The following is a 15,000-nucleotide window of genomic DNA, read 5'->3' as shown; positions in this document are numbered from 1 at the left end:
TTCCGAGGTGGGGTGCGCGGGGGCGTCGTGGGGGGGTGACGCGGGGTGGGGTGGGTCGAGCGGGGTTTTCGGAGGCGTGGAGGGAGCGGGGTTTTTCGAGGTGGGGTGCGGGGGGGGCGTCGTGGGGGGGTGCGGTGGGGTGGGGGGGTGCGCCGTGTCGTGGGGGGTGACGCGGGGTGGGGTGGGTCGAGCGGGGTTTTCGGAGGCGTGGAGGGAGCGGGGTTTTTCGAGGTGGGGTGCGGGGGGGGCGTCGTGGGGGGGTGCGGTGGGGTGGGGGGGTGCGCCGTGTCGTGGGGGGTGACGCGGGGTGGGGTGGGTCGAGCGGGGTTTTCGGAGGCGTGGAGGGAGCGGGGTTTTTCGAGGTGGGGTGCGGGGGGGGCGTCGTGGGGGGGTGCGGTGGGGTGGGGGGGTGCGCCGTGTCGTGGGGGGTGACGCGGGGTGGGGTGGGTCGAGCGGGGTTTTCGGAGGCGTGGCGGGGTGCTGTGGAGGGAGCGGGGTTTTTCGAGGTGGGGTGCGGGGGTGCGCCGTGTCGTGGGGGGGGTGACGCGGGGTGGGGTGGGTCGAGCGGGGTTTTCGGAGGCGTGGAGGGAGCGGGGTTTTTCGAGGTGGGTGCGGGGGGGGGCGTTGTGGGGGGGTGCGCCGTGTCGTGGCGGGTGACGCGGGGTGGGGTGGGTCGAGCGGGGTTTTCGGAGTCGTGGCGGGGTGCTGTGGAGGGAGCGGGGTTTTTCGAGGTGGGGTGCGGGGGGGCGTCGTGGGGGGGTGCGCCGTGTCGTGGGGGGGTGACGCGGGTCGAGCGGGGTTTCGGAGGCGTGGTGGTGTGGCGTGGAGGCAGCGGGGTTTTTCGAGGTGGGGTGCGGGGGGGGCGTCGTGGGGGGGTGCGGTGGGGTGGGGGGGTGCGCCGTGTCGTGGGGGGGTGACGCGGGGTGGGGTGGGTCGAGCGGGGTTTTTGGAGGAGAGGTGGGGTGCTGTGGATGGAGCGCGGTTTTTCGAGGTGGGGTGGGGGGGGGGGCGTCGTGGGGGGGTGCGGCGGGGTGGGGGGTGCGCCGTGACGCGGGGTGGGGTGGGTCGAGCGCGGTTTTTTGGAGGCGTGGCGGGGTGGTGTGGAGGGAGCGGGGTTTTTCGAGGTGGGGTGCGGGGGGGGGCCTCGTGGGGGGGTGCGCCGTGTCATGGGGGAGTGACGCGGGGTTGGGGTGGTCAAGCGGGGTTTTTGGAGGAGAGGTGGGGTTTAGGGTGGAGGGAGCGGGGTTTTTCGAGGTGGGGTGCGGGGGGGCGTCGTGGGGGGTGACGCGGGGTGGGGGTGGTCGAGCGGGGTTTTTGGAGGAGGGGGGGGTGCTGTGGAGGGAGCGCGGTTTTTCGAGGTGGGGTGCGGGGGGGCGTCGTGGGGGGGTGCGGTGGGGTGGGGGGGTGCGCCGTGTCGTGGGGGGGTGACGCGGGGTGGGGTGGGTCGAGCGGGGTTTTTGGAGGAGAGGTGGGGTGCTGTGGATGGAGCGCGGTTTTTCGAGGTGGGGTGGGGGGGGGGGCGTCGTGGGGGGGTGCGGTGGGGTGGGGGGTGCGCCGTGACGCGGGGTGGGGTGGGTCGAGCGCGGTTTTTTGGAGGCGTGGCGGGGTGGTGTGGAGGGAGCGGGGTTTTTCGAGGTGGGGTGCGGGGGGGGGGGGGCGTCGTGGGGGGGTGCGCCGTGTCGTGGGGGGGAGACGCGGGGTGGGGTGGGTCGAGCGGGGTTTTCGGAGGCGTGGTGGTAAGGCGTGGAGGGAGCGGGGTTTTTCGAGGTGGGGTGCGGGGGGGGGCGTCGTGGGGGGGTGCGGTGGGGTGGGGGGGTGCGCCGTGTCGTGGGGGGGTGACGCGGGGTGGGGTGGGTCGAGCGGGGTTTTTCGAGGTGGGGTGCGGGGGGGGGGGGGGGGGGGGGGGGGGGATATGCTCCGCGTCGTGGGGGGGTGCGCCGTGTCCTGGGGGAGTGACGCGGGGTTGGGTGGGTCGAGTGGGGTTTTTCGAGGTGGGGTGCGGGGGGGGGGGGGGATATGCGCCGCGTCGTGGGGGGGTGCGGTGGGGTGTGGGGGGTGTGCCGTGTCGTGGGGGGCTGACGCGAGGTGGGGTGGGTCGAGCGGGGTTTTCGGAGGTGCGGTGTGGGGGGTGTGCCGTGTCGTGGGGGACTGACGCGAGGTGGGGTGGGTCGAGCGGGGTTTTCGGAGGCGTGGTGGGGTGGTATGGAGGGAGCGGGGTTTTTCGAGGTGGGGTGCGGGGCGGCGTCGTTGGGGGGTGCGGTGGGGTGGGGGGTGCGCCATGTCGTGGGGGGGTGACGCGGGGTGGGGTGGGTCGAGCGGGGTTTTCGGAGGCATTTGTGGTGTGGCGTGGAGGGAGCGGGGTTTTTCGAGGTGGGGTGCGGGGGTGGGGGGGGGGGCGTCGTGGGGGGGTGCGGTGGGGTGGGGGGGTGTGCCGTGTCATGGGGGAGTGACGCGGGGTTGGGTGGGTCGAGCGGGGTTTTTCGACGTGGGGTGAGGGGGGGTGGGGAGGTGCGCCGTGTCGTGGGGGGGTGCGGTGGGGTGTGGGGGGTGTGCCGTGTCGTGGGGGGGCTCGCGCGAGGTGGGGTGGGTCGAGCGTGGTTTTCGGAGGCGTGGTGGGGTGGTGTGGAGGGAGCGGGGTTTCTGGAGGTGGGGTGCGGGGGGCATCGTGGGGGGGTGCGGTGGGGTGGAGGGTGCGCCGTGTCGTGGGGGAGTGAGGCGGGGCACGGTGGGTCGAGCCTGGTTTTTGGAGGAGTGGTGGGGTGCTGTGGATGGAGCGGGGTTTTTCGAGGTGGGGTGGGGGGGAGGCGCCGCGTCGTAGGGGGGTGCGGTGGGGTGGGGTGGGGGGGTGTGCCGTGTCGTGGGGGGTGACGCGGGGTGTCGCGATGCCCCCTCCCCCCCACCATGCCCCGACATGACGCGACGCGCCCCCTCCCCAACATAACATGACAACCCCCCTCCCCCCCCCATGACATCCCCCCACCCCCCATGACACGACACGACGCGATGCGCCCCCCCCATGACGTCCCCCCCTCAAAAATTCGCCTCCCCCCTCAACACACACCACCCCCCCCCCCTCCCCCCCCTCAAAAATTCGGCCCCCCCATGACATCCCCCCCAGCCCCCATGACACGACGCGACGCGACGCGCCCCGCCATGACACGACACGACACGACGCGCCCCCCCCCTTCCCCCCTCAACACACACCACACCATGTCGCGACGTGCCGCGCCCCCCCCCCCCCCCCCCCCCCATGACATCCCCACCCCAGCCCCCCCACCCACGACACGACATGATGCGATGCGCCCCCCCCCCCCCCCCCATGACATGACACGATGCGACGCGCCCCCCCCCCCCCATGACATCCCCCCCCATGGGATCCCCGCCCCCCCATGACACGACACGATGCGATGTGCCACCCTCCCCTTAACACACACACCCACCCAACGCAATGCCCCCCCCCCCCCCCCCCCCCGCGCCCCATGGCCTGACACGACGCGACGTGCTTCCCTCCCCTTAACACACCCACCCACCCTCCATGACGCCCTCCATGACGCGACGTGGAGGGGGGGGGGGGGGAGGGGTGGTGTTTTGTGTGTTGAGGGGGGGGGGGGGCGGGGGGTGGGGTGGTGTGTGTTGAGGGGGGATGGGTGGGGTGGTGTGTGTTGAGGGCGGGGGGGGGATTTTTCGGGGGGGGGGGGGGGGGGGGAGGGGTGGTGTGGTGTGGGGTGGTGTGTGTTGAGGGGGGGGGGGGGGGGAGGGGTGGGGTGGTGTGTGTTGAGGGGTGGGCGAAATTTGGAGGGGGGGAAGGGGAGGGGTGGTGTGGTGTGGTGTGTGTTGAGGGGGGGGGGGGGATTTTTGAGAGGGGGGGGGAGGGGTGGTGTGGTGTGTGTTGAGGGGGGGGGGGGGGAAAGGGTGGGGAGGTGTGTATTGAGGGGGGGGGGCGCGAATTTTTTGGGGGGGGGGGAGGGGTGGTGTGTGTTGGGGCCGGGGGGTGGGGTGGCAAATTTTGGAGGGGGGGGGAGGGGTGGTGTGGTGTGGTGTGTGTTGAGGGGGGTGGCCGAATTTTTGGGGGGGGGGGGGTGGGGTGGTGTGTGTTGGGGGGGGGGGGGGCGAATTTTTTGGGGGCGGGGGCGGGGGAGGGGTGGGGTGGTGTGTGTTAATGGGGGGGGGGCGAAATTTGGAGGGGGGGAAGGGGAGGGGTGGAGTGGTGTGTGTTGAGGGGGGGGGGGGGGGGGATTCTTGAGGGGGGGGGAGGGGTGGTGTGGTGTGTGTTGAGGGGGGGGGGGGGGGGGAGGGGTGGTGTGGGGTGGTGTGTGTTGAGGGGGGGGCGGGGGTGGGGAGGGGTGGTGTGGCGTGGTGTGTGTTGAAGGGGGGGGGGCGAATTTTTGGGGGGGGAAGGGGCGAAATTTGGACGGGGGGGCGAATTTTTGGGGGGGGGGGGGGAGGGGTGGGGTGGTGTGTGTTGAGGGGAAGGCGAAATTTGGAGGGGGGGAAGGGGAGGGGTGGTATGGTGTGGTGTGGTGTGTGTTGAGGGGGGTGGCCGAAATTTTTTGGGGGGGGGGGTGGAGTGGTGTGTGTTGGGGGGGGGGGGGGGGGGGGGGGCGAATTTTTTGGGGGCGGGGGGGGGGGGGGGGGGGAGGGGTGGGGTGGTGTGTGTTGAGGGGGGGGCGGAATTTGGTGGGGGGGAAGGGGAGGGGTGGTGTGGTGTGTGTTGAGGGGGGGGGAGGGGTGGTGTGGTGTGTGTTGGGGGGGGGGTGGGGTGGTGTGTGTTGAGGGGGGAGGGGTGGGAAATTTTTGGGGGGGGGGGCGAATTTTGGAGGGGGGGGGGGGGGGGGGGAGCGGTGGTGTGGTGTGGTGTGTGTTGAGGGGGGGGGGGGAAGGGGCAAAATTTGGAGGGGGGGTGAATTTTTGGGGCGGGGGGGGGAGGGGTGGGGTGGTGTGTGTTGAGGGGGGGGCGAAATTTCGAGGGGGGGAAGGGGAGGGGTGGTGTGGTGTGTGTTGGGGGGGGGGGGGGATTTTTGAGGGGGGGGGGGGAGGGGTGGTGTGGTGTGGTGTGTGTTGAGGGGGGGGGCGAGGGGTGGTGTGGTGTGGTGTGTGTTGAGGGGGGGGGGGGGCAAAATTTGGAGGGGGGGGGGGAGGGGTGGTGTGGGTGTGGTGTGTGTTGAGGGGGAGGGGGGATTTTGAGGGGGGGGGGGGTGGTGTGGTGTGGTGTGGTGTGTGTTGAGGGGGGAGGTTATTTTTGAGGGGGGGGGGGGGAGGGGTGGTGTGGTGTGTGTTGAGGGGGGGGCGGGGAATTTTTGAGGGGGGGTGGGTGGGGTGGTGTGTGTTGAGGGGGGGGGGGGGGAATTTTTGGGGGGGGGGGGGAGGGGTGGTGTGGTGTGGTGTGTGTTGAGGGGGGGGGGATTTTTGAGGGGGGGGGAGGGGTGGTGTGGTGTTTGTTGAGGGGGGGGTGGGGAGGTGTGTATTGAGGGGGGGGGGGCGCGAATTTTTTTTGGGGGGGGGGGGGGGGGGGGCAAATTTTGGAGGGGGGGAGGGGGTGTGTGGTGTGGTGTGTGTTGAGGGGGGTGGCCGAATTTTTGGGGGGGGGGGGGGCGAATTTTTTGGGGGCGGGGGGGGGGGGGGGGTGGGGGGTGTGGTGTGTGTTGAGGGGGGGGCGAAATTTGGAGGGGGGGAAGGGGAGGGGTGGTGTGGTGTGTGTTGAGGGGGGGGGGGGGGATTTTTGAGGGGGGGGGGAGACGTGGTGTGGTGTGGTGTGTGTTGAGGGGGGGGGGGGGGGGGGAATTTTTGAGGGGGGGGGGAGGCGTGGTGTGGTGTGGTGTGTGTTGAGGGGGGGGGGGCGAATTTTTGGGGGGGGAAGGGGCGAAATTTGGACCGGGGGGGGGCGAATTTTTGGGGGGGGGGGGGAGGGGTGGGGTGGTGTGTGTTGAGGGGAAGGCGAAATTTGGAGGGGGGAAGGGGAGGGTTGGTGTGGTGTGGTGTGGTGTGTGTTGAGGGGGGGGGGATTTTTGAGGGGGGGGGGGGATTTTTGATGAAGGGGGGGGGGGGGGGGGGGGCGAATTTTGGAGGGGGGGGGAGGGGTGGTGTGGTGTGGTGTGTGTTGAGGGGGGGGCCAATTTTTTGGGGGGGGGGGGCAAAATTTGGAGGGGGGGGGGAGGGGTGGTGTGGTGTGGTGTGTGTTGGGGGGGGGGGAGGGGGGGGGGGGGGGAGGGGTGGTGTTTTGTGTGTTGAGGGGGGGGGGGGGGGGATTTTTGAGGGGGGGGGAGGGGAGGTGTGGGGTGGTGTGTGTTGAGGGGGGTGGGGGGCGAATTTTGGAGGGGGGGGGAGGGGTGGTGTGGTGTGGTGTGTGTTGAGGGGGGGGCCAATTTTTTGGGGGGGGGGCAAAATTTGGAGGGGGGGGGGGTGGTGTTGTGTTTTGTGTGTTGAGGGGGGGGGGGGGGGAATTTTTGAGGGGGGGGGAGGGGTGGTGTGGTGTGTGTTGGGGGGGGGGGGGGGTGGGGTGGTGTGTGTTGAGGGGGGTGGGGGGGGGGGGGAGGGGTGGTGTGGTGTGGTGTGTGTTGGGGGGGGGGGGCGAATTTTTGGGGGGGAGAAGGGGCGAAATTTGGAGGGGGGGGGGGAGGGGTGGGGTGGTGTGTGTTGAGGGGGCGGCGAAATTTGGAGGGGGGGAAGGGGAGGGGTGGTGTGGTGTGGTGTGGTGTGTGTTGAGGGGGGGGGGGAAGGGTGGGGAGGTGTGTATTGAGGGGGGGGGGGCGAATTTTCGGGGGGGGGGGGAGGGGTGGTGTGTGTTGGGGGCGGGGGGGGGGGGGGGGGGAAGGGTGGGGAGGTGTGTATTGAGGGGGGAGGGGGGGCTGAATTTTTGGGGGGGGGGGAGGGGTGGTGTGGTGTGTGTTGAGGGGGGTGGTCGAATTTTTTTGGGGGGGGGGGGGTGGAGTGGTGTGTGTTGGGGGGGGGGGGGGGGGCGAATTTTTTGGGGGCGGGGGGGGGGGGGGGGGAGGGGTGGGGTGGTGTGGGGGGGGGGAGGGGTGGGGTGGTGTGTGTTGAGGGGGGGGCGAAATTTCGAGGGGGGGAAGGGGAGGGGTGGTGTGGTGTGTGTTGAGGGGAGGGGTGGTGTGGTGTGTGTTGAGGGGGGGGGTGGGGTGGTGTGTGTTGAGGGGGGGGGGGGGGGGGCGAATTTTGGAGGGGGGGGAGGGGTGGTGTGGTGTGGTGTGTGTTGAGAGGGGGGCCCAATTTTTTTTGGGGGGGGGGGGGGGGCAAAATTTGGAGGGGGGGGGGATTTTTGAGGGGGGGGGGGGGAGGGGTGGTGTGGTGTGGTGTGTGTTGAGGGGGGGGCGGGGAATTTTTGAGGGGGGGGGGAGGGGTTGTGTGGTGTGTGTTGAGGGGGGGGGGGGGGGGAATTTTTGGGGGGGGGGAGGGGTGGTGTGGTGTGGTGTGGTGTGTGTTGAGGGGGGGGGGATTTTTGAGGGGGGGGGGGAGGGGCGCAAATTTTTGGGGGGGGGGGCAAATTTTGGAGGGGGGGGAGGGGGTGTGTGGTGTGGTGTGTGTTGAGGGGGGTGGCCGAATTTTTGGGGGGGGGGGGTGGGGTGGTGTGTGTTGGGGGGGGGGCGAATTTTTTGGGGGCGGGGGGGGGAGGGGTCGGGTGGTGTGTGTTGAGGGGGGGGCGAAATTTGGAGGGGGGGAAGGGGAGGGGTGGTGTGGTGTGGTGTGTGTTGAGGGGGGGGGGGGGATTTTTGAGGGGGGGGAGAGGTGGTGTGGTGTGGTGTGTGTTGAGGGGGGGGGGGGGAATTTTTGAGGGGGGGGGAGGCGTGGTGTGGGGTGGTGTGGTGTGGTGTGTGTTGAGGGGGGGGGGGCGAATTTTTGGGGGGGGAAGGGGCGAAATTTGGACGGGGGGGGCGAATTTTTGGGGGGGGGGGGAGGGGTGGGGTGGTGTGTGTTGAGGGGAAGGCGAAATTTGGAGGGGGGAAGGGGAGGGTTGGTGTGGTGTGGTGTGGTGTGTGTTGAGGGGGGGGGGGATTTTTGAGGGGGGGGGGGGGGCGAATTTTGGAGGGGGGGGGAGGGGTGGTGTGGTGTGGTGTGTGTTGAGGGGGGGGGCCAATTTTTTGGGGGGGGGGGGCAAAATTTGGAGGGGGGGGGGGGAGGGGTGGTGTGGTGTGGTGTGTGTTGGGGGGGGGGATTTTTGAGGGGGGGGGGGGAGGGGTGGTGTTTTGTGTGTTGAGGGGGGGGGGGATTTTTGAGGGGGGGGGGAGGGGTGGTGTGGTGTGTGTTGAGGGGGGGGGATGTGGTGGTGTGTGTGGGGGGGGGGGAAATTTTTGGGGGGGGGGAGGGGAGGTGTGGGGTGGTGTGTGTTGAGGGGGGTGGGGGGCGAATTTTGGAGGGGGGGGGAGGGGTGGTGTGGTGTGTGTTGGGGGGGGGTTGGGGTGGTGTGTGTTGAGGGGGGGGGGGATTTTTGGGGGGGGGGGAGGGGTGGTGTGTGTTGAGGGGGGTGGGGGGGGAGGGGTGGTGTGGTGTGGTGTGTGTTGAGGGGGGGGGGGGGGGGGGGGGGCGAATTTTTCGGGGGGAGAAGGGGCGAAATTTGGAGGGGGGGGGGAGGGGTGGGGTGGTGTGTTGACGGGGGGGCGAAATTTGGAGGGGGGGAAGGGGAGGGGTGGTGTGGTGTGGTGTGGTGTGTGTTGAGGGGGGGGGGGGAAGGGTGGGGAGGTGTGTATTGAGGGGGGGGGGGGGCGAATTTTTGGGGGGGGGGGGAGGGGTGGTGTGGTGTGGTGTGGTGTGTGTTGAGGGGGGTGGCCGAATTTTTTGGGGGGGGGGGGGGGGTGGGGTGGTGTGTGTTGGGGGGGGGGGCGAATTTTTTGGGGGAGGGGGGGGGGGGAGGGGTGGGGTGGTGTGTGTTGAGGGGGGGGCGAAATTTGGAGGGGGGGAAGGGGAGGGGTGGTGTGGTGTGGTGTGTGTTGAGGGGGGGGATTTTTGAGGGGGGGGGGGAGGGGTGGTGTGGTGTGTGTTGACATGACAAGACGCGACGTGCTCCCCTCCCCTTAACACACCCACCCACCCACCATGACGCCCCCTCAAAAATTCTGCCCCCCTCCCCCCCCCCCCCAACACACACCACACCACACCACCCCTACCCCCCCTCCAAAATTCGCCCCCCCCCCTCCCCCCCCTCTCAACACACACCACACCACACCACCCCTTCCCCCCCCCCACCCCCCCTCAAAAATTCGCCCCCCCCCCTCCCCCCCCCCCCCCCTTCAAAATTCGGCCCCCCCCCCCCCCCCCCCCCCACCCCCCTTCAAAAATTCGGCCCCCCCCCCCCCCCCCCCCCCCCCTCAAAAATTCGGCCCCCCCCCCCTCCCCCCCCCCCACCCCCCCTCAAAATTTCGCCCCCCCCCCCCCCCCCCACCTTCAAAATTCGGCGCCCCCCCCCCCCCCCCCCCCACCCCACCTTCAAAATTCGGCGCCCCCCACCCCACCTTCAAAATTCGGCGCCCCCCCCCCCCCCCCCCCACCCCACCTTCAAAATTCGGCGCCCCCCCCCCCCCCCCCCCCCACCCCACCTTCAAAATTCGGCGCCCCCCCCCCCCCCCCCCTCCAAAATTCGGCCCCCCCTCCCCCCCTCAACACGCCATGTCGCGAGGCGCCATTCCCCCCCCCCCCCCCCCCCCAAGGAAAATTTCGGGCTTTGTAGGTATGCCTTGCCGTTGGAGCCGAAAACACCTATGAGGGAGTACTCCTTGTAGCTCCCTCACCCACGGTTTGGGCGTCGTGTTGATGCGCGTTGATAGCTCCACCCACCCTCCGTGACATGGTCCCTTGCTGAGCCCGTGCAAGCTTGTAAATGCTTCATAGCTATGAATATGACGTAAAGCCCCCAAGATGGGCCCTTTGGTAAATCCTCGCGTCGTGTTCCATTCCGTGTCGCGTTCCGTGACGTGTTCCGTGACGTGTTGAGGTGCCCCGTGACGCGTTCCGGGGTCAAAAATGCAAAGTTTCCAGAAAGGGTCTAGAGCCGCCCCGGGGCCTAGACGGGGTCCCGAAAGGGTCCCGGAAGGGTCTCTGAGGGTTGGACCATCACACTTGGTATCAGAGCCGCCCTCACGGGTGGCGTGTGCAAACCATCGTGTTGGGGAGCCTGGGCTGAGGCGTAATGGAAAAACTTCGAAGGGTACCTTACAAGCATCAAAGATTGTGGTGGTGGAGGATTTTTACAGAAAAAAAAGAAGGATTCTTGAAGATTATTTTGAGTTGGGAGAGGAGATAAGAGAGTTGAGAAGGAAGATGGAGGAAGGAGGTGAGAAGGTAAAAAGTGAGTCAAAGAAGAAGGTGGGGAAGATGGAAGAGGAGCAAGAGGAGCTGAAAGACGATCTAATGGATCTGAATGATGATATTGAAAAGTGGATCGCGAAGAGAACCAAGGTGGAAGAGTGGGAAGCACTAGAGGTGGAGAGTGAGTTGAGGAGAAAATTTTCTTTGGATTTTGGAATGTCTGTGGCTTATGGGGGTATGCCGGGAGAAAGAAGAGAAGGAGTGGTGAGGAGAAGTGCAGAGAAGAAAAGTGGAAGTGGGAAGGAGGTGGAGAGGAAGAAAACAAACGGTGCTGAAATGAAGAAGCCTATGCAAGGAGAATGTGGGGCAAGGAGAGGAATGGATGAGGAACGTGGGAGCAAGAAGGGAGTGGAGAAGAGGAAAGTGGAGGATGCGGAAGTGAAGAAAGCTATGCCTGAACTCATGAATGTGTCGCTGCGGCGGCCTGTGCCTTCAAAGGGTAGCGAGCCGAGTTCGAGCTCCGGGACAGAGGAAGAAGATGAGGAAGAGAGTGAGGATGAGGAGAATGAGGGGGAAGAGAAGAGGCGGGCTGCAAAGGCCCAGTTTGTTTATCTAATGAAAATTATGCAAAAGAGTTTGAAGGAGCGGGGCACTTCGGAGGAGGAGAGGATACGGGTTAAGGCAAAAACGCCGACCCCTTGTTTGAAGAAAAGGTTGGTTGATGAGAAGGGTGTGGTAAAGAGGCAGAATGCAGATTTGGTGGTGAGGCAAGGTGTGCCGAAAGAGAGAGATTTGAAGAAGAAGGTGATGTTTAAGGAAGGAAAAGGAGAGAAACGGGTTGTGGATGGAGTGTGGATTGAGGAGGTGGACGAGGCCAAAGAGGCTAAGTCAAGATCTTGTGCTGAAAAGGTGCTACGGGGTGATATGCCCTATGTGTTAGAAGAGATCGAAGAGAAGGAGAAGAGGAAGGAAGAGATGAAAGGAGAGAAGAAGGAAGACCGTGTCGAGCTGAAGAAGGATAAAATCTTGGAGCAAAGTGGCGTGAAGCTGAAAGGAGATGGAATGTTGAAGCGTGGTGCTGAGAAGAGATGTGCTGAAAGGGAGAAAGTGAAGGAAGGCTCGTTTGGCCCAGCGAGCATAAACAAACTGGTGCCTTGTATTCTACCATGTATAGATATTGAGATAAAGAGTAGAAGCCAGTTGAGGCGTGCTGAGTTAGGAGGTAAGGGAGTTTTGAAGTGTGCTGAGGTAGGAGGGAAGAAGGAAGACTCGTCTAGCCCAGCGAGTATAAAAGAACTGGCGCCGTGTAAGCTATCTTGTGCAGATGAGGAGAAAGAAGAAGAGGATATTTTGAGTTGTGTTGGAGAGGAGGAGGCGAAGGAAGACTCGTCTAGCCCAGCGAGTATAAACGAACTGGAGCCCCGTATTTTACTAAGTAGTGATAATGAGTTGAAGCGAAGTAAAGTAGATAAGGAGCTATGTGGAGAAGGGGTGATGCGGAAGGTAGGAGTAGGAGAGGAGAAGGAAGGCTCGTCCGGCCCAGCGAGCATAAACGAACTGGGACCATCTTGTATGCTAAGTAGGAGTACGGAAGTGTGTGTAGGAGTAGGGAAGGGTAAGGAGGACTCGTCGGGGCCAGCGAGTATAAACGAACTGGTACCTTGTGTTTTGTTAGATGCGGAGTTGAAGATGAAGCGAAGAGCTGAAGTGAAGAGGAAGGTTGAGGAGGAAGTGAGGGACTCGTCGGGGCCAGCGAGTATAAACGAACTGGTGCCTTGTGTTTTGTTTGATGAAAAACTGAAGATTGAGAATGGGGAAGACTCCTTGCGCCGGGAGGATAAACGAACGGGCAACCTTGGTGCTAAGCTCGTGAGCCGCGAGGGTAAACGAATGGCCGAATGTGTTGAGGATGAGGAAGACTCCTTGCGCCGGGAGGATAAACGAACGGGCAACCCTTGTGCTAAGCTCGTGAGCCGCGAGGTTAAACAAATGGCCGGATGTGTTGAGAGTGGGGAAGACTCCTTGCGCCGGGAGAATAAACGAACGGGCAACCTGGGTGTTAAGCTCGTGAGCCGCGAGGGTAAACGAATGGCCGGATGTGTTAAGGAGGATGGAGAGGAGCTCGTGAGCCGCGAGGGTAAACGAATGGCCGGATGTGTTGAGGAGGATGGAGAGGAGCTCGTTAGCCGCGAGGGTAAAAGAATGGCCTTGTGTGATGAGGATGGCTCCTTGCGCCGGGAGGGTAAACGAATGGTTGCACGTTGGGTGAAGAAGGAGAGGAAGAGGAGAGTTGAGGAAGAGAGGAGTAGTGAGGAAAAGATGAGGAAGCGTGTTGGAGAGGAAGGAAGTGGTGAGAAGAGGAAGAGGAGGAAGGTATGGAAACCTGTGAACAATTCATCTGTCTGCGGGGCAAAGGAGGAGACAACCTTGTCGAATCCAATGCCCCTTGTATCCGAATCGGCTAGCGGGCTACAACGGGTAAGCTTTCGCAAGAAAGTGAAGTCCCACTGCTGCGAAACCGAGGAGGAGTTAACTTGTGCTTCAATGGCTAAGTCAGAGGGTACAAAGCCCTCATGCAGCAAGCGGGGAGCAACGGCCGATTCCGAGGGTAACAGACCCTCACGCGGCATAAAGATTGGGAGTGCTGGGGAGCTCCGAGTGTGGTCCAACCATGGCAAGTGTGTCTTCAGGAGGCGAACCCAAGTGGTGAGTTTCAGGGAGGCTCATGAGTCAAGGAAACCCACGTGCGCAGTCAAGCCCATTCTGGTCTCTGGGCCTAAGGGATGCAACCATCTTGGCGGAATCAAAGTGGCCGAAAGACTACGAGATGAAACCAAGGAGGAGGCAAGGAGGCTTCACACTCCTATGAGTTCCATGCAGATCCGGCTCTTCAAGGAGCAAGCAATGAAGAAGGGGGCGAGGTGTGAAGGCTTAGCTCCCGCGCGTGCTGTCAAGACGGATCCGGGCATGTTCAGGCCCATTTCTGAAGCAAAGCGAGGCGTGGTGGCCCCTCACCGAGAGTTGCTTGAGCAGATGGGAACCTTCTTGTCTTTTCAGGCCATACAGGGCCAGTTCGACGCGACTACGGCGGGGGACATAACCTTCGCAATGCAAGCCCGAAGGTTCAACGCTATGCAATGGACCAGACAGGCTTTCATGTTCTGCGTAGAGATTGATCTGGCCATCAAGGGCCTGAAATTTCAAGTTGGCTTGGCATGTACGGATAGATCTAGAGCCTGCCTTCTTTTCTTGCGCATGAGACAGTCAGATCTGGGCAACAGAGGCCCGAAGGTGATCGCGGCGAGGGAAATGGCCCTCACACTCCAGGCGCGGCGGTTTGATGCAACCCATCAGGTCGTCACGAGCTGGCCAGGCGCTCTAACTCTCCAGTCCAACCAGGGTCCGTGCTCTCATCCTATCCTTCGGCCGGGGCAAACTTCAAGAAGGGTGGGGGCATTTGATGCGGGAGACTCGAATCTCTCGCGGCAGGCTAAGCGACGTGCTCCTTGCGGGTGCGCCGTGCGGACTGTTCCTGGCACACGTGCTCCTCGTGCAGCTCAGTCCAACGGAAAACTTCCCCAGATCTTCTTCAAGCTAACTCTAAGTGGGTTCAAAGAGTGTGCCGCAACGTGGGGAAGAATTCCAAGCATCCTAAGTGCTCCCCTCATAGGTCAGTCCAACAGAAGACTTCCCCGAATCCAACTCAAGCTTCACAAAGTTCAGTTCAAGGTGTGTACTGCAACGCGGGGAAGGATTCTAGACGCGAGTGAAATGGATCTCGCGCGAAGGGCCAAACGGCATGCTGCTTCCCAGCAGGTCGGGTGGTTTTCTTCAAAAAGAGCTTCATGTCAGATTCGTGCCTTCAAGGGCACAACGAAGACAACTAGAAGAAAAGGGCGCGCGCTACTGAAGATTCGGACGATGGAGGTCCAACTCTTTTCAAGGGGAGGTGCGTTCAAGGCAAAACGCACCTCGTACACTCCCTTCATCGGCAGTGAAGTGCAAGATCTCGCCAACGAGGGCCTCCTGCTGCAAGGTGTCATCGCCTGGACCCTTGCATTCTGGGCTTGGCATTCAGAGTGAAAGCTGCTTGCTAAGTTCTTAGTCCACAGGCAGCTCGGCGCGCTCAAGCTGCTTGGCCTAAGTTGGAGCATGGGTGCACAACATGTCTTCGACTGGGTTACCCTCCATTCTGTGCTTGTAAATTTTGGTCAGCAGGTGGATGGGTTGATGTGCACAATAAAGTCTCTTTCACAATTCTGCCCAAGTCCCATTCTACTCCACAGTTGTAAATTGAGTCAGTGGGTGGAATGCAAGAAGTATGAAAAGTCCATGTTTCACGTTTGTAAATAGAGTCAGTGAGCATGGCACCTAGCGGGTAGACACTGACCGCCTTGATAGTGAGGCGTGTTAAGACCCCCGACGATAAATATGAGTCTGAGTCATACTTGCAATTTTCAAAGGCTAGTAAGTTGTGCCTCCCCCACTCGATGTGGTCATCGAGTTTTTTCAAGGGGAGGTGTGTATGAGGGAGTACTCCTTGTAGCTCCCTCACCCACGGTTTGGGCGTCGTGTTGATGCGCGTTGATAGCTCCACCCACCCTCCGTGACATGGTCCCTTGCTGAGCCCGTGCAAGCTTGTAAATGCTTCATAGCTATGAATATGACGTAAAGCCCCCAAGATGGGCCCTTTGGTAAATCCTCGCGTCGTGTTCCATTCCGTGTCGCGTTCCGTGACGTGTTCCG

This window comes from Lygodium microphyllum, unplaced genomic scaffold (genome assembly GCF_053477565.2).
Source record: "Lygodium microphyllum isolate KBCC unplaced genomic scaffold, Lygodium_microphyllum_v1.1.10 scaffold_124, whole genome shotgun sequence".
In the NCBI taxonomy this organism is placed as follows: Eukaryota; Viridiplantae; Streptophyta; class Polypodiopsida; order Schizaeales; family Lygodiaceae; genus Lygodium; species Lygodium microphyllum.
The sequence above is the reverse complement of the archived record's forward strand: the minus strand, read 5'-3'. Positions refer to the sequence as shown.